Genomic DNA, 24,472 nt, shown 5'->3' with positions numbered 1-24,472 from the left:
AAACTGGGCAGAGCGGAGTCTCATGAACTTCAACAATTGGAAATTATTATAACACTCTGAAGAAAATGTAAGAAAGTAAACTGATTTGGTCACCAAACCCCGTGAGCTATTCAATAGGTAATAGCAATCTTGAAAGACGTTCATAATATTTAGGTAGCATAAAATATGCAAAACGAACTCTATTAATATCATGGTCTTATTCAATAGTGTCATCACATGTTTAGTTATGTTCAAAAAAAATCTTTATCATAGACCTTTTTTTGTCCTTTCTATGTTTAATATAAATGTATCCTTTTATCCAGAAACAGCTTCTGAATTTGCAGCAAAATCAGGCATGTTGTATGTATGCTTTTCACTCTCTCTCAGAACTAAGGATAGACAAAAGTAATTTCTGGAAGTTCATGAATACAACTGTGCAGATTTGGGAGAGATTCTAATTGTTTCTGTCCTGATTTAGGCTGGGATAGAGTTAATTTTCTTTCTAGTAGTTAGTGTAGTGTTATGTTTTGGATTTAGGATGAGAAGAATGTTGATAACACACTGATATTTTCAGTTGTTGCTAAGTAGTGTTTAGACTAAGTCAAGGATTTTTCAGCTTCTCATGCCCAGCCAGCGAGAAAGCTGGAGGGACACAAGAAGTTGGGAGGGGACACAGCCAGGACAGCTGACCCAAACTGGCCAATGGGGTATTGCATACCATGTGATGTCATGTCTAGTATATAAACTGGGGGGAGTTGACCAGGAGGGGCGGATCGCTGCTCAGGGACTTGCTAAGCATCAATCAGCAGGTGGTGAGCAATTGCATTGTGCATCACTTGTCTTTCTTGGGTTATATTTCACTCTCTTTTTGTTATCTTCCTATTATTATTGTTGTTGTTGTTGTTATTTTTATTATTTCAATTATTATACTCTTCTTATCTCAGCTCATGAGTTTTACTTGTTTTCTATTCTCCTCCCCATCCCAACGGGAGCAGGGGGGACAGAGTGAGTGTGCAGCTGTGTGGTGCTTAGTTGCTGGCTGGGGTTAAACTATGACAGTCCTATGACATTAAAACTGAAACAATCTAGAAAAAGAAAAATTCAGCATTCTAAAGATGTTTCTAAGGCTTAAAATCATGTGAATAACTATCATGTAACACGAAAAATGGAAAAGAAGCTTTCAGGACAGAAAGTCAATGGTTATTTTCTTAGCCTTCCTTATTTTCATGGTTTCATGTTCTCATGCTGTATTTCCAATGCTAAAATACTAGTTTGGGCAGGCTATTCTCAGTTCTTTCCTTCTTAATAACCATGTATTGATAATCCTATGCAAGACATAAATCCTGTCCCCAAAACACCAACTGAAGTAGATGCTGATTCTTTTGATCAGTCTTGGAATATGTTTGTTTTATAACTCGACATTAATTCAGTAATGGAAAACAAGGGGATTTTAGCAAGTTCCATATCAAAGATATCTTCCTGTCATTAAATGCTTCAAGCTGTGTTCTTCTGCACATCCATATGTCTTTTTGTTTTGACAAGCCGGAAATTTCATCCATGTTCTACAATTATTCTACCTCTGTTTCATTTGATCTCCTCAGTTGTTGTCCACATCCTTACCAAGGCTATTGTGATAAAATAGTGTACCTAACCAGACTAATTACTAAACTCATAGTGAAGAGAGGGAAGGCTGAACACATTCTTCTCCTGTTCAGTCTGCTGTTAACCCTGAATCTTTGGATGCCTTTTCTTTAGCCACCTTTTACTTTGGCTCCAAAGATCTTGGGAGTCCAGGAAGTTCTCCACTGACTGGCAGCTAGACAACATTATTCGAGTTTACAAGAAGGACATGAAGGAAGACCCAGGAAATGACAGACCTCTTCGCCTAACTTCTACCTGGAAAACTTATGGAGAAGATCATCCAGGGTGCTATTGAAAGGCCAAGGAGAAGGCCAACGTTCTCAATGCCACCTTCACCTCAGTCTTTGCTGGTAAGACTAACCTTCATGGATCCCAAGCCCTGAGATGAGAAGGGAAGTCTGGAGCAAGGAAGACTTACCCTTGCTGGAGGAAGACAACGTTAGGGAGTACTTAAAAATAGCAGACACACATAAGTTCATGGGTTGCACCCACAAATCCTGAGGCAGCTGGTTGATGTCATTGCAAGGCTACTCTATCATGTTTGAAAGATTGTGGCAATCATGTGGTGTTCCTGAGGACTGGAAGAAAACAAATGTCACTGCTCTCTTCAAGAAGGGCAAGCAGGAAGATCTGGGGAACTACAGGATGGTCAGCCTCACCTCGGTTCCTGGGAAGGTGATAGAGCAACTAATCCTGGAAACTATATCCAGACACACGGAAGACAAGAAAGTGATCAGGAGTAGTCAGCATGGATTTATGAAAAGGGAATCATTCCTAAACTTAAGTTTGCAGTAGATACAAAATTGGGAGGAGGGGCTGATATACCAGATGGGTGTGCTGTCACTGTATAATACCATCTCTGTAATAGTGTGTGATATACTGACTTAACCAGATTTTTTTGAGGAGGTAGCATACATCAATATTATTATCAGTTTGCTGTCTGCAGAAGAACTTGCAATTATGTAATGCACAGGCAATCCCTCTTTTCCAGAAATAGGAAAAAGATTGGTTCTTTTTTCAAATTAACTTGACTTTTTGTACTTTCTCATAAAAATTTAGAGAGAAATGCTGTCTTTTAAAAGTCTGTCACAATATTGCAAATTATTTCAGACCAACCAAGATTTTCTTTTTGCCATTACTTAGGGGATGTGAGGGGTTTTTTTTTCTAAAACTGACTTTCTGAAAGTTAAGGGATGGATTTATCCTTCTTAGCGTTAGCTATCTAAAAGGTTTTTTGTTGTTGTATTATTTGGTATCAGTTTGGCTGGGTTTGGGGTTTTGTGTTTGTTTGTTTTTTGGTTGTTTTTTTATTTCTTTTTTTAAATCCAGGTTAAGGTAGTCATCTAAGCTCCTTTAGTCACAACAGAAAGAAATAATTAATACAGGCAGCTATCTTATCTCTTTATAGGTCAGAGGAATCATTGTGAAAGTATGTCCTTCATCATTAATAGGTGATTTAAAACCTTGAACTGTTAGGTGAGATGAATCCCACCTCATAAATTAAGTATTAAGTAAGAATTCTTTTAAATTATTTTTAATTTTTTTTTATATTTTGGGTGTTCATCCTTTTCCCCTACAAAATTCTGAAGAAGTTCATAAATATATGTATCATTCAAATTCTTTGGAAGGGAGAATGTTGTAGTATGAAAAAAAAGAAGAAAAGAGTTTTAATCAAAACTTTCTATCATTGAGATTAATTAAATCTGAACTACAAACAAATCTATACAGTAATAATCAATTTCTATGGACTGAATACTGAAGGCATTCTATAGCTTTGTTTAAAAGTAGTCTTCAGATTTCAGTGAGCCATTTTTGCAACAGTTTATGATATCAGAGTATCTAATAAGTATTGTTTATAAGACTTACATCATCAACAAAAAGAAAATACAGTGTATTTAGCTCAGAGCTCATGTGTTTAAAGTAAAAATAAAATTTAGAAAAAATGTAAGATATCAAGCTTTATATAATATTCATAATTTCTGTTTACCTAGCCATAATATGGGATACAAACATACGTATTTTTACTGAAACAAGAAATCCTTACTATCATGAGCACAAACAATGAAGTCAGTCTGACTGCTTGGGTGAAGAATGGTCACATATTGAAGGGCTGAAGCCTTACTGTCACGATATATTATCCTACATTTCAGTCTTTCCGTATTGTTAACTTCTAATGTATTTCTCATTTTAAAAATATCCTTTATGTCCAACACTGTATTGTGCAATTCTTTAAATCGTCAAGTGTATATGCTGAGAAATCACTTGTTCTTTAATATTCTGATTGGTACATTAAATAATATTCCACTTTAATGCATATGAAACAAAACTTTCCTTAACCATGTGAATTAGTAGATGAATATGCATCTGTTTCTTTGGTCAGCTTCGCTGTCCTGACATTCCACAGATAAACAGATAGCTATGCCATTGCACATGATCTGATGTGAACTGAAGTGAAGGAAAACACATTAAGGGAGGGAAGAGATTTGATTAAAATAGATAGATGTCACATTCAATATTTAGAAGTTTATTTCAAAAACACATTCAAAATTTTCATCACAGAGCTATAGTAGTTTGTCAAGTTTACTTGGTGATACCTGAACTTTGTAGTTGAATAAACCAATAAAAAATGATGTTATGTAATCTCTGATATGTGCAAGGACTAATGTCATAGTTGCTTCTACGAATATCTAATTTTAAGGGTGTAATTGAAGTGTAAAAGTAAATTAAGATTGTGCACAAAAGACTAAAGGTAAGAACCCAATACAATATTCTAAGAAAAGTCTAATCAAGACCATAACGATAACTCATTTACTATTAAATTCTAGCTTTATCAGAAATATTTGAAGTACAGTTTCACAAGTTTACCTAATAAAGAAATACGACAGAAAAATTTCAGTTCATTATGCAAATTATTATTTACTGAGACATGTTCACTGTTAAAAGATGGAATAGGTACTGGCAATCAGGATGACACAAATCACAAACCAACAATTGTCATGAGGCTTGATATAGAACATGCCCTTTAATATTCTTGCTGTTATTTCTGTCATACTACACAAAGTAAAGAAAATTTAAAGGGATCTCATATTAAGTTGTCAATATTAATTCACATGAATAAACACAAAAGTGCATTTTCCAGATTTGTTTGCCAGACAGGCATTAATAGCAGCAGACTGATGTTAACTATATGCTGAAAAGATGATACATACTTTTTAGATATTGAATTTAAAAGGCTAATAATGGAGCAAACATTTCTTGAAAAGAAAATAAACCAGAAAACTGTGATGTCTGACAGATCACCAAAAAACCCAACCGAGCCCCAAACCTGCCACATTTTCAGTTGTTGATTAATAGTTTTTATACCATTCAACTACAAACAAGTTTTCTCTACCAAGGAAATGAGGAACAAAACAATGTTTGTAATCATGTTGTATGCTTTCCCCTTTGTTCAGGTAATTATCCCCCAGCACACATGTCATTGGAAGATAGGCTATGCCATACTAGATCCCATTAGTTGTCCATCTGGTATCATACTGAATCAGTGTTCAGTATCAAATTATTCACACTATGATCCGAAAAAAATCCACTGAAGACAGGCAGGAACCATTTAAAATGTTTAACTAGATACTTGATATCTTAAACCTTGAAGGAGAGTTATGTTTTGTTTTCTGTTAATCCTTTCCAAGGTTTTCAGTAAAAAATTGTAACTGAAGATAATCTTCTCATCTCATGATTGAGCAAATTTGGTCTTTGGACAGGATCCAAGGTTCTTAACTCCTAAATCCTTGCAAGCTGCCTTTCAGCAATTCCAGAAGACATTAACTCTACAGAAGATGATTGTCACTAGCTTTGAAGTATGACACCTTTTCATTTCTTTGGAAGTGTTTTGTCCATAGATACAGCAAAGTCTATATAGGAGTTCTTGATTTTTTTTTCTCTCTACAACAGAACAACTGCATGTGCAATTTCATGACCTTCCCTCTTAATTGTCTTCCTGTTAGTCAAATAAATGAAGCTTTTGTGAATCCACATAGCAACCTATCTTATATATCATATAGCTTATATTGTTTGTCTGTTCCCCATTCCCTACCACTAGCAGTCGTTTTCCTAACATGCTTATTACAAATATTTTCATGTTTTTAAATCTTTAGAATTCGTTTCTTTCTCCACATCAATGTAAATGTTTTCTCCTCTTCTGGAGATTATCCTGTACATAAAAACCCTGAAATTGCTGCCACAAATTACTTAGTATCTGTCAGCACAGAAATTCCTTTTACAATAAATTGCCTTCTGGTTTATCTTGGTATGCCTATTCACACTTCTGCTCTCTTCTCCCTAACTTTAAATAAACTGAATATACAAATTCCACATTCAATCTCTGCTTCCTCTTTGGAGGCTACAGATAACTATGTTAAACATGGATCCTTATGGTAGAATAGGGTTTTTTACTTTTCCCATTGATAAAAACTAGTCATTCTATTCCCTGTTTTCTTATCAAATAAAGTATTTACCTCTTATGTGATTGCTTGCTTATTGGAATAACTTAGATGAAAAGAGAGATTATTTCAAAATCCTAAAGTTTATGTAAGTGGTACCACATTTCTTCTATTTTACTGACTACGTTAAGACATTCTAAAACATTAAGTAACTCCTTTAATGGACTCTTTGCGAAGGTTAGCTCCAATAATCTTTTTTTTTTTTTTTTTAGTATTGTTAAGGGAAATTAGACAGGCAATAAGAGTTATCACCATTTTGCATTTTATCCCATCACTATCACCTTCTAGATATTAAAAAAAACCCAAAACACAACCTAACCAGAACCTTGAAACTTTCCAGTATTCCAGCTTGTTTTTTCTTATTTCATTTATTACTGGGGAGTAAACAGAGGCTGGGCTGTGTGAAAAATAAGCAATGTATCTTTCATTATTATGCTCAGTTTCAATAAAATGATTTTTTTTTTTTCCAAGCAACAGAAAGCTTTTCCCTGTACTAGGAACTAATTCTTTTCTTTCAGAAATTCATTGAAAATGAAAACTCCAAATAGCCATCTTAATATTTGAGGAATAACCTTGTGATCATAATTGATACTTCAGTGTTGTGCATAGTGTTGTGCTTGCTCCCTGACATACACAAATATCTTCTTTAGATATTATGTTATAGGTCCTTCAACTACTCATCACAGCAGGATTCAGTACTAAATGCCTTGTTGTTATATTTAAATGATAAAGCATTAACAGAGAAGACAGGTATTAGTGAAAGAACAATAAAATAATTTCCATTTTTTAATATGTACAGTATAAGTCATAAATATATATTATAGATAATCCACTCTGAGGAAAAAAAACACAGGAAAATACTTGCAGATTTCTAATTCTGAATTAAGAGTCTATAGGCATTTAAATGGTAAGTGTAAATGCTAGACTCTGAATTTGCCAGAGTGACAGCTATGGATGCATCAAGAGACAAGAAATTATTATGAAAATGGGGAAATCAATATGTAGTTTCTTAAAGCTGAGAATAGGTTTAAATTTGAAGCAGTGGAAAAACAGACTTTGTGCAGAAGAGAGTATCATAGACTCAAACATTCAATATGATCTGTTAACTTTCACAGCATAGTGCGTATTAAAAGGACTGAAGAGTGAAAGAAATAGGTATACAGACAGATGGAAGTCGTTTGGCTTAATGTACTGTTGGAAACATTTTGAAAGCTGTGAGAAGGAATCTTTGTAGTATCAAAGGGAGAAAGAGGAGAGGAGAGGAGAGGAGAGGAGAGGAGAGGAGAGGAGAGGAGAGGAGAGGAGAGGAGAGGAGAGGAGAGGAGAGGAGAGGAGAGGAGAGGAGAGGAGAGGAGAGGAGAGGAGAGGAGAGGAGAGGAGAGGAGAGGAGAGGAGAGGAGAGGAGAGGAGAGAGGGAAGGACTAGTGATGGAAGAAGGGGATGAAGAAGGCTAAAAATTGAACTTCCCTTCTTTTGAAAATATTCCCTCTTCTTGGAAAGGGACAACACTGCAGAAATAGAAGGATCGGTTCTGTCTAGGCCCTATGATTACTTGATTTACTTCAGTGTATGCAGATAATGTCTTATGTTGATGTAAATACCTTCTTATAGTGGTATAAATTCAGTTAACTAAGTAAGTGGAGCATGAAATTTTGGAAAGATATTGTAGTTAATGAAGGAAAGGACAAATGGGACCTGGCTTATTCTGAGTACACCTCAAAATTAAATTTCTCTTCTTGATAAATATAGAAAAGACACGGTCAAAATCAGTGGTTCCTGTTTTTAGGACACTGTGTCATTCAGTGTGTACCAAGGACTAGATCTGCTCTCATGAATGGCAAAAGGATTTTGCAATTAACTTCACAGCATGATGAGGCCCTGGGTCTTTAAAAATAGAGCTGTGATATAACTCACAAAGTTCTCAGAAGTTTTGATTTTTTTAATTATTTTTCTATTACATTGTTTTATAAAAAGACACAGGCTAACACTTTAGCTATATATTTTTTAAAAGCTAGGTATTTTAAAATATTTCATCCTATACTTTTTTTTCTCACCAATTATTCTACAATCTCTAGTGTGCTATTTTTCTTACTTTCATTTTTCTGACAGTTTCAGTTATAGTTCCAAAGAAACACAGCAAGACTGAGATTGAAAAATTTCTGTTATTATATTGGGTAACTGTTTTATTCAAGCAGAAAAATACAAAAGGCAAAAGTGTGCTTTAAATGTCAACTGGAAATAAAGCGTGTTTGTTCTGCATGTATATCTGCCTCAAGAGAAGCAGAATAAAAAGAGGAAACTTCAGCAAAAATATCACTTTTGATTAAAGACATTGTATTATATTGTTTTCATGTAAATTAATAATGAAGATACAGACTCTATTAATACAATATGGTGCAGTATAGATAGATATAGTCTGCACTGTTGATATTCTATTAATGTTTTAATTGGTACATTAATTATTTTGTAACATGCAGCACATTATGACTTTTACCCTTTTTTATATAGTTTAAAAAAATACTTTAACAATGATTGATTGCAAGTTGGTTAAGTATAAGAATGTTTTTCAAAAAATATACTTCATTGTGTACAGAAAAATAGAAATTCCAGTTCAGTATTTGCCTAAAATATATAAGAAAGCCTTCAGTTGTAAAATGTTCTCAGGTTGGTTAAATGAATAATTGTGCTATTGAAACACAAAAAAAGAACTCAGATACGGCATCTATTATAGGCCTTTTTCAACACTGACATCATTTCTGAAATGATAGTGAACTATATTGCCCTTAGACATCACTGTCCCTAATATAGTGAAGTCAGACCAAGCAAGTTGCAGTCACCATACATTGTAAGCACATGGGTCATTATTTTGTAAGAACTAGTTAATCTAGATAGGAAAATATCTATTTGACTGCAACTGGCAACACTGAAGAGAATAAACTGATGTATCTGAAAAACAGTTGAAAAGTTGATAAAGTTAAATAATAGAAAGCTAAAACTGAGAGAAACAAACAAACAAACAAACAAACAAAACACACCCAAAACCTCCAAAACCCTCCACAAACCTAACCAAACTCCTTCAAAAACCAGCATATGTTAGTGTCCTCATTTGGGCTGGGATAGAGTTAATTTTCTTTCTAGTAGCTGGTGTAGTATTATTTTTTAGATTTACAATGAGAAGAAAATAGATAACACACTGATGTTGTCAGTTGTTGCTAAGCAGTGTTTAGACTAAGTCAAGGGTTTTTCAGCTTCTGATGCCCAGCCAGCAAGAAGGCTGGAGGGGCACAAGAAGTTGGGAGGGGACACAGCCAGGGCAGCTGACCCAAAGTGGCCAAAGGGACATTCCATACCGTGTGATGTCATGTCCAGTATATAAACTGGGGGGACCTGGCCTTGGGGAGCAGATGGCTGCTGGGGCACTAACTGGGCATCGGTTGGCGGGTGGTGAGCAATTGCATTATGCATCACTTGCTTTGTTAAACCACAACAGCTAGCTATCATTTAATAATTATCAAAGCTATCTGCTATTGAAAGGGTAGATGAAGAGGGACAATAAATCAGACTATCTTTTCAAATCCATATCTTCTATTTCCAGCAGTCGAATTTAAAATTTAAACTATTCAATCAGTGGGGCAGAGCAGACTGAAATGCAGCATAAACAGTGTGAGTCCTTTTCTGTTTGAAGAGCAAAGTAAATCCAATTGGTTTTTTTCAGGGCTAAAACCACAAAAATACTGTTCAGAAGATAAGCAGTACTGCTACTCTTCCTTTGTCTAGGTTTTGTGTTTGGGGGGGTGTGTGTGTACGGTTTGTGGTGTCTGTCTCTTTTTTTTTTTTAAGAAAGTGACTATCAATGCTTATCTTCAAGCAATGTTTGGTGTACTCGGAGAGTACCCATCCCAGTAGGCTCTTCAGTTTACAAGGTTACCTAGTAAGTGCTGAATGAGTCTTTCATTCAGTAATAATTTCAGTGAGCATATTGTTGGAAAATTCTTTTGAATGTCAAACTTTAAGTTTCTCCTTCAGGCTTATCTTAGATACTAAAGTGGGTGCATGTATCCTACTCTGATTCTAAGAGCAATTCCATGAGCAGTAAGGTACCATGTAACATGAATGAGAATACTGACATCTACCTTTAACATCTAGAATCCACATAAAATTTATCTTTTCTATTTGTATTAACCTATTCAACAGAGTCCTCCATGTACTTAGGTGTCTTGTCTAAAACATGATACTGTTACCAGGTCAAAAGAAAACACTTCCCAAAAGTCTGATTCAAACCTTATTGAAGTCAATGGAGAGAAACCCTCTGACTTGAGCAAGTTAAGGTCAGGTTTAACATACTTTACAAAACTGGTAGTCTTGCCTGGATTCTCCAACCATTACTGAAGTCAGTAATGATTTCTGACCCTCTGTTCAGTCTAACCACATATTGGTTTGAATCAGAGGTTCACCATCATATTAAAAAATAAGCAAATGAGACATTCCATCTGCCCAATAAAATGATTTAGAATCTACATTACAACAAGCACAATATGTAGAAAAATTTGACAAACTCGTGCATAAAAAAAACAGAAAACAAGACTAGCTGAAATGTAGTCTTTGTTATCACTAGTTGGAAATAATTTTCTGAGAAGTACTAAGATTAATAAAATGTGAATTTCAGTCCTTTTATTTGTAACAAAAGTAAAAACCATGCTCATCACACTTTTATATAAGGACAGTAGTCTCAAAATTTAATAACAAATATTAAAGTTAATCAGATTGAAATAAGCCTGTTAGCTGATTATATCAAACTATACCAAAACTTCTTCCTTTATGTATGTATTTCTTGGGTTATTAATGTTGCCAGCCACCCTGTGAAGTGCACTGTTCATAACACATTTCAAGCCAGATGAATCTTGAAAAAAAGTGGTGCTCGGATATTTCATATTTTTGATACTGCCTTTTGCTAGCTCAGTGTTTCTCTTTCTGAAGAGAGTTTTAATATAGACAAAGCTATATCAAGGGAACTTAGAAAAAAGGAATGGAATAGTTTAGTTTGTGTATAAAGTTTAAAAAAATACTGAATACCTTACAAGGTTAGAAGCACAATGCAAAGCTGTCTGAATAAAAGAAAGGTATTTCAGCCAATCTGGAGACTTAACATGTATCTTCTGACATAAAACATTGTATTTATGTTATAAGGTTTAATCTGCTTAAAAGTTAGACGCTAGCTGAGTTTGTCAAATAAACTTCTTTTATAGTTAATAGCCATCTTCTGAAACGGTGTCTTAAGAGAGTATATAAAGAACATAGATAGCAAGCTTAGTTAGCTTTAATATGGCTAAATCCACAGAAGTTATTAAATTAACCAAAACTGACTTCTTCTTTTTAAAGCTTTAAAAAAACAACAAAAAACAACTAACCCCCGAGCCACTGTCTGTTCTCTGTAAAATACTTGTCTGACTCTTCTACTTTTCCCTCACCTTGCCAGCTTGAAATCTTACTTCCTAAATACATCACTATTTATTCTGGCCTTTCCAGCATGACTTTACCTTGCATTTCTTCTGAGCATTTCTGAGCCAAGATCATGCTCCAGAACCAGCTGTTACTTACTTATTCAAACTTTAACTTACTGAGAAAGAACCCCAGAAACTTCCAGTACTAAGAGTTACGGGATATTCTACCCAATACTCACAGGAAAGTGTAGAAATAGTGGCTATATCTATACTGCTCTACACCAACATCACTAACTCCCACGGCCTTAAGGGTAGGTTGCTGACCATTGCCATGGTGTAGACCAGGATCAACCTTCTATCAGCTGCAGGCAGGTTTGAAAATCAGTGACCCACTGCACTTTCCAATGTGGCCTATATGTAGTACAGGGGCTCTATAAGTATGTTCTTAAGTACTCTGCAACTTAGTATTAAAAGCTGACCCTCAGGCTTATGACACCGTACTATGCCTCAGAACCTGTGCATGATTTCTTCTAACATTCAGTAGTGAAGGCGTAGCAAACTTGTAAAAGGCCTCTTCACTTAGTGGTCCAGCTGTGCCATTAGAACTACATGATACCTCAAGCAACATGCCACATGGGCAAGAGAAATGATACATTTAGCTGTCACTCTGAAAGAATTGTGATTTTTATTGCAGATCTTGCCTGTCCCATCAGCATCTTACACATGGATAATTGCTGTGAGAGAGGTGCCAGATTCAGCTGAAAAGGTGGTGAGGCACTGGAAGAGGTTACCCTGAGAACTTGTGGGTGCCCCATCCCTGGAAGTGTTCAAAGTAAGGTTGGACGGGGGCTTTGAGCAACCTGGTCTAGTGAAAGATGTCCCTGCCCATGGCAGGGGGGGTTGGACCAGATGATCTTAAAGGTCTTTTCCAACCTAAATGATTCTATGATTCTATGATTCTATCTTTGAAGGTCCCTTCTGACCCAAACCATTCTATGATTCCATGATTCTGTTCCCATTGTGCCTAGAGACTGAGGCAGGCAAAGAGGCAGAAGTAGGTGCTTCAGAGAGATTTTGAGATATTTTGTTGGAAGATTGAAAGGGGGTTACCCTTCCCACACAGTCCCTTCTGTGGGCTTCCACCAGGATTGAGAAGACATTAGAGCCACCTCTTCAGAGGAAAAGCAACATAGTCTCTCTCTGAATGGGAGGAAGAAGCAAGCAAGCAGTACCATGTGCAAGTACATCTCACAAAAAAATCAAAAAACCATGAAGTGTTTGGGTAGACTATCCAATTAAATAAGGAGAATCTGCTGTGTATACAAAAGACAAAGGAAAATGTATTCAAGAGAAAGAGTATGGAAGAATCTCAGAAGGTTAGACAGAGTCGCTGACCCTGAGTGTGGTAAGTCCCAAGAGGTTCTTTCCCAGTAATGATGGTCACAGGTCCCTCAGAGTCTCAGACCTGTTGAATGGCTGCTGTGCCTGACTGACTTGAAGAGGAAAATGTCTACATGATAGACAATCAGGATACATAAGGCCTGTCCCATTAAAACCTTAAAAGAGCAGTGTATAAATAACCAATAAATCAGCTAGAACCTGGCAATTAGGCTTTGCCTACTCATAAGTTTAGGTACAAGAACTGATCACTTTCATTAAATGTACACTTAGAAACTTTCTTAGGAAAGGTAACTTCACTACTAGGGTACTATATCTTAACTACCTGCTCTGCGACTCAAAGGAAGCCTAGAGAAGTTGACTGCTTGTTATCTTTAACCTTGTCAGTCATTTTAATAACTTTCCAAATAAAATGAAAATTGTACTTGGATTTCTTGCACACCATCCATTCATAAAATGCATGACAGTAGTTTTTTCACCACGGGCTAGCATGTGTCTTTTGTCATATTGAATTCACCATTCTGTGACTGAAACCTTATTAAAAATATTCACATTCTATATTCCCAGAAACACAATTTTGATTCAATATCAACCTGACATGAATATGACCCAAGTTAATTGTTTAAGACATAGGAGATCAAATTTAATTTTTTATAATTTAACAAAAATCCAGAAAAATAGCAAAGGTCCCTCATGGTATACATTGTATTTCTCTAAGTAAATAATAAAGGAATTTTTATATATACTAATTCTGTATCTTATGAAGATTCGATGTGGTGGCTTGATACTGTAAAACTTGGACAAAACTAGTGTGTATCTGATAACCTTATTGTTTAAGTTTAAGGTTTTACTCCAAAGATATGAGTATAGGAATGGGGAAGGAGAGTCTGGAGGAGGTTGTTGAGTTAAAAAGACACAATTGTGTCCGAATCCTTGTTCTGAAGGATAGTAATTCAGTTTTCTCTCACCCCCTCCTTTCTAATTCCTACTCAAAACTCCATGCATATTTTTATCCAAAGACAAAACCAGGCACAGCTGTCACTTCTAATTAAATTTCAATAACTCAAGTTGAGTATTTGTGAATTTGATTTAATTGTGTTAGCACTGTTTTCAATAAATACAGTGGAAAGCTGCCTTCTTTAATATAAAAGCAAATAGGAAAAAAATGTCCACCAAAAATGTCTTGGGGGAAAAAGAAAGTTTTTTTTCTCTGGGACTATATTGTCAATGTGAAACACAGGGTTATTATCTTCTATTTAGGTTGTGTGGCCAAGCAGCTTTATTTCTTAGAATTCATCCCTGCATTCACTAACACACTACATAATACTCAATAAAAGGAATCAAAGGTACCTGCCAGTTTTCCAAAACAGAAACATATAGCATATGCAATTTTCCAAAGCTATGTTTCATTATTTTTTCTATGTTCCTAAAGAAATAAGGTCTGGTTTACAGTGTATTACTTTGCTCACTGAAGATCAAATATAACATTGTGTAATCTCTAACATATGTTTTGAATCTGATTTCTAAGAAAGAAAAGTAAAATGTGATGAAAATAAAACAATATTTTTCCATTTTGTTTTATATCTTATCTGATAACACATTATAGATTTTAATTGTAGATATCATATTCCTGGCAAGTTAATTTAACAACTTTAATTATGCAAACAAGAAGTATTTAACTGCTCTAACCACGTGCAATTCCTCAGCTGGAAAGTTTGAAAGGAAAACTTAAATCAATGTTATAAACAATAGTCTGACACTGTTGAAATCAGTGGGACAGCAACATAATTTTAATGAGTTGCAGTATATTGAAATAATTCTTCACTGAGTGTAGTTGTGACCCCAGATTCTAGGATAGGGATCTATTCAGCAACCCAAAGTACTAATACTAAAATTCCCACTAATTAAGTAATAACATGACAGTGATAATCTTGCCTCATTATCTCAACCTCAAAGCCTTTCCTAAATCTCTTTTTTTTTTTTTTTTTGGAGATGGGCTTGAGAGATTGTCTGGGACTGGGAGAAGATCTATGTTTGGTCTTAATGCTTTTCCCTAACTGGAAGGAGAACATCACCTGGGGCCCTAAGACCCTACTCCTTTACTCTCCCTCTGTAGTATAGACACTCTCAGTCTGCTCAGACAAATCTTGTCCATACCATTGGTAAGCAAAGAGCATAAAATTGGTAACATTAAGAAAACAGTTACAGAACTAAGCAAAGTCTTTAGCAAACTGCTTTTATGTTTACCTGATTGAAGAAATTAACATATTTAAATTTCAGAGGCTACAAAGTGACTCATGAATAGTCTCCAAATACCTCTGCCTGACCACATACAGATATGTATGTCTACATTGTACCTAGTCATGAAAACTTGACTATCTTATTATGATCATCCAAGACATGATTCATCTCATCCTAAGTAGTTATTTACTTTTAGACAGATGAATCTCACTGTAAAAATGCCTCATTTCTCTCTGCTGTTTATTAAAGGAGCCTAAGGTGACTAGTTATAAATATAGACATTCTAAGCTTAGATGAGGTTAATTTCTCCTTAAAAGGCTCTATTCAATTATCCAGGTATAGTTGTCAAATACCTTTATAAATGTCATAGTATCTCCTACCTGACCTCCAGTTGGTGTTCCAGAATAATGCAGATCCTCCATAAATCCTGTGACATAGCTGATAAGCCCGTGTGCATATCCTGAATAGCCCGAGGTATCTTAAATGGCACTACGTGCCCTATGTTTAGACAGCTGAACTGAGCCTTACATGTACATAGCGAGTCCTAATTTTTTTTTTGATCCATTTCACAAGTTTCAGTAAGCACTAGCAACTGGGTGTATTTTTATTTGGAAGGTGAAGACAGCTCAGCTAGATACAGCCAACCACAAACAGCCTCAAAATAGCCTGGCTAGATAGCTGCCAATCATAAAACAAAGGTAAAATCGGCACTGAAAAAAAGAATGTGTTATTTGCATTTATTCTAGCTCATTGATGACATAAACCAGAGGCAATTTGAAAGTTTAACTGCAAGAAATAGAAGGAAATGCAAAGTGATGGTCAACTGTTTGTAGTGGATATGATAAAACCTGTGACTACATCAAAGAAATAAGTTATGCATGGTTCCTCAAAGCCCTGGGAGATTGATGGGAGTCCACGAAACAATTCAAGGGACTCAGACATCCCTACAGCAACACATCAGCTCTTATCAAATCTCTCATAGATATATATGTATGATATATAAATAAATATATATATATATATAAAGTGTGTGGTTTTGTTCATGTGTATATATAGACACACCTTTGTTTATTTGTATACAGAATCATAGAATAATTTAGGTTGTAAAGCATCCAGTTAAATCAGGTTGTTCAGGGATTTGGCCAGCTGAATTCTGAAAAAATCCAGGAATGAAGATTCCACAAACTCTCTGAGCAACCTGTTCCCCTGTATCACCACCCTCACAGTAAAAACATAAAAATAAATTTAAAAAAGAAAATTAAAATCCTCCACTCAGAAATTTCTGTGTTCACAGCCTTTTGTCCTATCATTGCTGTTATCATGGTGCACCTTTGAGAAGAATTTGGTTAAGTCTTCACTATTCTTCTAGTCTTCTCCCAAAAAGTAGTTATAAACAGCTACAAGATCTCCCCTTAACCTTCTGTTTCTAGGGCTGAACAAAGCCAGTTGTCACAGTAATAGTAAATACTGAGTTATTAACATTTCCTGTGGCTTCTGATAGTAAGGACAAACGCTACATGACAATTGTCATAGAGTGTTGCTCTATATGTAGTTTGAGGTGTTCTAATGAACCTGGTATAGTATAGAGATTCTTCTGTTCACAGCCTTTGGTTGGTAAGCAGACCAGCTGGTTAGCAAAGTGAAAATATGCATTCAGTCTATTAGCCTGTTTTGTTTCCCTTAGCTGTGTGCAGCACAAATTCTAAGTGTGGAAAAAATTATAATAGATTACTCTTCATCTGTATAACAGAATAGCAAAACTCAAGGTTTAGTTTATTTCTCTTAACTCTAGAAATAGATAATTAATACCTCTAAATACAAATTAATCACTTTTGAATACCTACACAGTAAGTGGTAAAACCCACCTATGTTCAGAGGGAAACTCATCTGAATGTGAAAAAAATATTGAGTAATAGAATAATTTACTCTGGAGTGTTTTGGTTTTTTTCTCTGTTTACTTAAAAAGACTACAAATGAGTTACTGAATACAGTGACTCTCCTAGACTTGGATATCTAGGATAAACCAGGTAGATCTGAATGCATTAAACTTAAACTAGAAATTAAGCACACTATGCAAGGAAGAAAACACTGGTTTTTTTGCTTGGTTTTCTTTCTTTGTGAGCTTGTATGAAGACTGTGATTTACAGCTGGAACAGTTTATCAAAGTCTATAGTGAGATTCTGCAGGACTGAACCATTTCTTTTAATACACTTTAAAAAATTAATTGTATCTTCTGATATTTATATATATCAGAAACAAATCATTTACTGAAATAAGCTCCTGTTGTGTTAACCTTATCATTTATTAAACCATCTAAACAGGCACAAAGATGGATATTCTGAAAAACTGTTTATTATTTGTGTACAAATAAATAGGCAGATATTTCTCTGTCCACCTACATGCAGGGGCTATAATTATATTTTTCTTTTTGTTATTTAGACCTTGAATTAATGTCAAAGCTATGATGCATATCTGAGTTACACCCACTCCCCTCAAAAACTTCCTGCTTTAATCACATTTACAGCTATACTGGCTGTGTGGTCCAAATAAGGATCTTGTAAGCCATTTCTAATCCTCTACTTTTTATAGGAAAAAAATTGGATCCTGTTACTTGGTTTTTCAGTGTCACTTCTGAAGGTTTTTTTTTTTTACTATTACTGTCTGAAGGTCAACAGACACAAAACCGACTAATATCTTTTTCCAGTCTTAATAATACATTTTATCTGTGGATAAATGATGCCTAAATTTAGTTTTCTAAACCCAAAAAGAGTGCTTGATCAAAAGTATGTTGAAATGGCTGGAAATCTTTTGAAATTACTGGAAATTTTACCATTGGCAACAATAGTTTTTGGATCAGGGACTGAGAAGCCTGAGAAGCTTCATTTTCAAAAGCTCTGTGTGTCGGTGCATTCTCATTGATGTCAGGGGATTAAAAGGAAAATAAATGACCAATCTTGTCTAAACACAGCAAATAAATAATAAGACAAAGTACATCTGAGAGGGAGATCAATATTGACCTCTTTTTGAGCAACTTACGATTTTTTTGTTTTTCTCTCATTGTTCTTTGAAGTTACTTGTATACATTTGTTCTCCTTTTTCCCTAAGCATTGTATAAGCAAATGAAAAGTAGTGATATGAAAGCACAGGCAAAAGAACTGACCTGTCAGCAGCCATTTAGACTTTAATGTTTTTTCCTTAAAAAAACAAAATAAAAAAAAAACTTCATAGAGAGGAAAAAAAAACCTATACATGAAAACTTCATGGTAACAGCTGTAGAGAACCTGAAGTGTAGGAAACCGGAAACCTTTTATCTTACAACTTGTCTTACTGAATTTTACAGATTTCTACCTACTTATACAAGTAGTAGGCTCTGCAGCTAAAACACGTTTCTCTGCATAGATATTAATCCTGTTGAAATAAATATTTACGGAGAGCCTTAGGTATAATTTTTACACTTAATTTTTATGAGGTCACCATGAGATCGGCTATCCATGAACTTTGTAAAGATCTATATCCTTGGGCCTTTATAACCAAACTTTCACTGAAGTCTCACTGAACAAAGATACAACAGCACAGGTTTTTTTGGAAGTTCCACTTTAAAGCTGTGCATATCCCTGTGCTCCTAGCTGTCCTTTGACAAGAAATCTTTCCCTGCACTTTTCTGAGAGACTTTCAGCTATACTAAAGACGGTTATATGTGTCATCTTGATGATATGGTAGAAGTGGAGGAAGGACAGGCAATCTTATTATTCTACTTTTGCTATATTTTAAACCTGCTCCTGTTTCAGGATGAAGTTTCACAAAGCAGATGAGCCAGTCCAGCTATGACTCTACTATAAATCTAAAGCAAGAAATTATCCTATCTCTCCCTCCAGCTTTTCTTCCTCTATGTTCAACTTATTTGTGATGCTTTTCTTGAGCCAGTCAAATGCTCATCTAATTCCTCAATGAACTGGTTCAGCTCATTCAACCACAAAAAAACACAACCTGGGGGAAAAAATAGCTCAAAATCAGCTTTTGCCTAGATAGACTTTTGACTGTGTACGGAGATGTAATGCTTCACCAAAGTCTAAGGGGCGATGGAGTACACAGAAGGTAGGATGCTGTATGTTTGACCATGCAGCTAGGAACAAGGAGGTAAGGGGAAATGAGTAGATCTTAGGAACTGAGTTGTGAATTCAGCATGGATACTTTGGGAAATTTCACTGAGAGAGACTAATTTTAGCTACCTTTTAAATTCTATTATGCCTTTTCTACCTCTAAAGAAAAACATGTTGTAAGTTATAAATTTGGACCATTAGTAAATTAAATGAAACCCCCACCCAGTACAGAAGGCAAAAGAAGAGGAAATGGAAAGAACTTAATTGTGGACCAGAAAATACACCTACAGAAAAAGGGAAAGATCAGAAACAGATTACCTTCCCCTTTTCTGAGGTATTCAGGACTTAGTCAAAGCCATGCAAGTTCTGACATCTTGACCCAGTGTGTCATAGTCACTCATCAAATGCATTTGATAAAGTAAAGAAGACCAAAATTAACAGATTTCTAAGACAGTAAGGAAATGAATTATTAAGAGATGAAGGATCAGACAGGAGAGAAGCTATAGTGTGGTCTTGGGGAGCATCTTTTTGATGATTAAGACAAGCACAAAAGCTAGGAGAATGCCAGAATATTTACTGCAGACAAAAAGGTGGGAGACACTGTCACTTGAGAATAATGTTGAGGAAGAGTGCAGAGGCTGACTGAGCAACCTGAAGTTTAGAGATGAACAAAGCAGATTAGTGTTTGGAGAAGGAGTAAAGAAAAGGCTAGATAGAGCATGGGGGATATTTAGGTGTGGAGTTTAAACTGTGTAAGTGTGATGACAGTGTCACAATCTGCTGCTTTCACTCTGCTTTTTGAGACAGAGATGTAAACTCTGCTATAAACTGTCTCTATTTTTAAGGTCTATTTATATGCTGACAATAACTAAAATGTATTATCTGCCAGTGTTTCCGCTAGGTCAGATGTTGTTCTAAGTAAATGCCAGAGGAACAGGTTGGAGCAACTTGGCAGAGCACTGACTGAGTTATGAGGTACCTAAATAATATTTTTTGCCTGTGCTCTGGATATGAGCTCTCATGTATCATGTATACTGTGAGATAGATATATATATATAGGCTATATTTCAGTGGACAGTTTTCTTCTAACTTTAGAGGTCATTAGTAACAGGACATGTCAAGTGTGTGATCTGCTGATTTACTGATGGATAAGTGCAGCTATAGTACTAGGTGATGCTATGCACACAAAGCTGAATAGATTGGGTGAGAGGTGAAGTAGGATGATGATTGGCCTTGTAGCTAGACTTCTGTTCCAAAAAGCAAATGGAAAGGGAAGGGAAGGGAAGGGAAGGGAAAGGAAAGGAAAGGAAAGGAAAGGAAAGGAAAGGAAAGGAAAGGAAAGGAAAGGAAAGGAAAGGAAAGGAAAGGAAAGGAAAGGAAAGGAAAGGAAAGGAAAGGAAAGGAAAGGGGAAAGGAAAGGAAAAAGAAAAGAAAAGAAAAGAAAAGAGAATAAAAGAAAACAAGGTATAAATTTGGTGTCCATATGTGAACTACATATCTAAAATCCAATAATTGACAATAAGGATGTAGGGCCCCATTCACATGAACAGACAAAGTTGTATAGGTTTAGGGTACCCTTCCTAGTCTACAGTCACTGATTCACATGTTATTAAATAAAGTTCCTAATCATCTTAGAAAATGGAGTTGGAGAACTAATCAACTGACCAAATGCAGATAACCATTTAAAGGTGAAGTTAAACTTTCTAGGCAACATTGCTTTTTGTGGTTTCGGTAACTATAATGGGAGTCCACATGCCCAGCTTTCATTGAGAGGTTGTGTGGGATTCAGTTGCCTACACATATGTATCTAGTGCCATTGTGGTATTTTAGAGTATCATCTGAGACATTTACATGATAGATCTGGCAGATATGACACAGATGCTGTAAGAGGCCGTGCCTTACTGGAGAGGCAGCTAGAGATGAGGCAGCATCTGATTGATAGGTTTTCCCAAGTGAAGATGGACTCTATTCTCTGTGTGTGCAGCACTTGCAAACGTCAAGCCAGAGTCACTGGTGAGTAGCATAAGAGGTCTGGAAGCAACAGTGGTACCATTGCTTTGGGTCCAGATACTGGAGAAACAGGAGTCTGAGAGTCAGCTACTGGAGGCACCATAGGTCTAAGCCAAGTACTGAAGAGGCTGGGATCTGAGAATTGGCTACTGGGGGCACTGTAGATCTCGACCAGCTGCTACAGATGGCATTTTGTGATTTTGTGTGAAATGAGAAGAGGTCTGAGTACCATAAAATGAAGAGTATGTCCAGGTGCCAGTGGCTGGGGAGGCTGGGGATCTGAGGCCAGGTACTGGATATTCCAAGTGTTTATGGCTAGTTACCAGTACAATCCATAGTTTGCGTATACATACATATATATTTACATATATTCCATTAGCAGACCACTCCTGATCAGCTAGAGAGAAGGAACAGGACTGAGCCAGCAATGCTATTCCCATTCATGTGAGTGCTGTTGGTATTTATGTGGGTACTTGTAAAGTAAAGTTTTCTGTCTCTGTGTGGCTAGATGTGTATGTGTATTCTGTCTACTAGTACGTACACATCTGTCAGGAATACATGCTCAGCCCTATTTCTGGTGGCACATGGGGAAACAGAGTCAAAGCAACCTTGCATCTATTAGGCTACTAGGTTAGGCAACTCCTAACAGTTTCAAATTAAGTATGTGATTCATTCTAGACTACAATAGAAACCACAGTTTTTCCCAAGGCTGGTTTTAAGATAATCAACAAATTTACACATTCTATGTTAGGAAACTTACTGTATTACTGTAGACTGTTAAATAATAAAAGTTCAGGTTCTTAAAAAGTTAGATTGACATATCTAGACAGAACTAATATCATGTAATTGTCCTGTAAATGTCTGAAATTAATCACTCAGCCATTAAGAGTACTTTTGTGTATAAATATATAAAATGTATCCAGGTATCAGTTTATTTTATTTATAGTTTCAGTTTATAATTTCTCCAACTTTCTAGAGAGAGGCAACAGTTACTATATAGTGTTTTAAATCCACTGTGTGGAGGACTTTCTTACCTACTTCAAAAAATATGACCACAGGAATCCAACATTGCTGATGGTGAGAGGAAAGATATTTTAATTAAACTAGAATCGTAAAATTCTAGAATATCTCAAGTTGGAAGTCAGTCATAAGGATCATCGCGTCCAACTCCCTGCTTCTCACAGGACTGTCCTGGTTTCAGCTGGGATAGAGATAACTGTCTTCCTAGTAGCTGGTACAGTGCTATGTTTTGAGTTCAGTATGTGAAGAATGTTGATAACACTGATGTTTTCAGTTGTTGCTCAGTAGTGTTTAGACTACAGTCAAGGATTTTTCAGCTTCTCATGCCCAGCCAGGGCACCTGACCCAAACTGGCCAACAGTGTATTCCATACCATGGGACGTCCCATCTAGTTTAGGAACTGGGAAGTGGGGGGGGCAGGAAATCGTGGCTCGGGGACTGGCTGGGTGTTGGTCGGCGGGTGGTGAGCAATTGCCCTGCACATCATTTGTACATTCCAATCCTTTATTACTACTGTTGTCATTTTATTAGTGTTATCATTATCATTATTAGTTTCTTCTTTTCTGTTCTATTAAATCGTTCTTATCTCAACCCAGGAGTTTTACTTCTTTTCCTGATTTTCTCCCCCATCCCCCTGGGGGGGGGGGGGAGTGAGTGAGCGGCTGTGTGGTGCTTAGTTGCTGGCTGGGGTTAAACCACGACAAGGACCTAAACTAAAACTAAATCATATGACTATGAACATCATCCAGATGCTCTTTGAACTCTGACAGGTTTGGATTATATCTGTCTGTTTTACTATTTGTTTTTCTTTACTATCCAAGTGGATATTAAACACACCAATCAGTGGTTTCATCAATTATCTGTTGAGTATTTAGCAATCTGTTGTAATGTTTCATGTTTCCTTGTAAATTCATTCATTTCATGTCTGAAATCCCTCAGCTCATTCACTAACATGTCATGGTAATAAAGTAATATCATTTGCTTTCCCTAAAAAAAGAATCTGAATATTACTGTGAGATAAAGGAAAAGGCAATTCTATTTTTATTACTTCTATTTCATACTATCAGCATCTTTTCCACAAATATCATTATGCAATATAATTATATATTAACAACTTCATCTCCATCCTCTTCATTATCTGTGAAATATCTATGAATTGTGCCTTATGTTGGCATTATCAGTATGCTATTAAATATATGAAATCATTATTTTTGTATTTATTTTCACTAAGATTTAATACATAAATCTTCAGTTACTGACTATTCTGTTTACAGGATGCCCTGCTCTTCACTTCTTTCTTCATTATGATCTGCTATTAGCCTTCTCACAGTTTGATCCTGCCTGCCATATTCCGATCTTATGAAATTCACCATTACTACAAATTGAAGCCTATAAATATGAATCATTTCAACCCTAACAATGTGGAATTGCCATAATCATCCTTAGAGTCCATAAAAAATTGTATGGAGTTATTTTATATTAAAGTGATATCATACTGAAATCTATATTTCTGTTTAAGTTTTCCTTCATTCCAACACCAGTATATGTTGGACACAATTTTCTGTTAACAGGATATTGTTAAACATATTATTTCCATTGAGCTGCTGGTAACCATGACATAGAATTTGATCATATCAAAATATCCACCTGAATCTCAATCATAGTATGACACAGAATACAATTTTATGGAAAACCAGTGTATTTCAAAAAGGTGGATTCATATCATCTAACTTGAGATATCATCTAACATAAGAACTCTTCACTGTGAGTTCCACATTGCTAGTGAATGTTTGTGTGTGGACAGATACATACATCACAATCACAGAATAATTGAAGTTTGAAGGTATGTCTGGAGATTGTCTGGTCCAAGCCCACTGCTCAAGCAGGGCTACCTGGACCCAGTTGCCAAGGACAAGTATCTCCAAGGAGGGAGACTCCCCAACATCCCTGGGCAACCTGTGCAAGTGCTCAGTCACCTTCACAGTAAAAAAGTGTTTCCTGATATTCAGATGGAATCTCCTGTGTTTTGGGCTGTGCCCATTGCCTCTTTTCCTGCCACTGGGCACCACTGAAATGACTCTGACTCTGTCCTCTATGAAACCTTTCTTCAGGTATTTATACATATTAATGAGATCCCCTTGAGCCT

The sequence above is a fragment of the Haliaeetus albicilla genome, chromosome 15 (assembly GCF_947461875.1).
Source record: "Haliaeetus albicilla chromosome 15, bHalAlb1.1, whole genome shotgun sequence".
NCBI classification, from domain to species: Eukaryota; Metazoa; Chordata; class Aves; order Accipitriformes; family Accipitridae; genus Haliaeetus; species Haliaeetus albicilla.
This window is presented reverse-complemented; position numbering follows the sequence as displayed.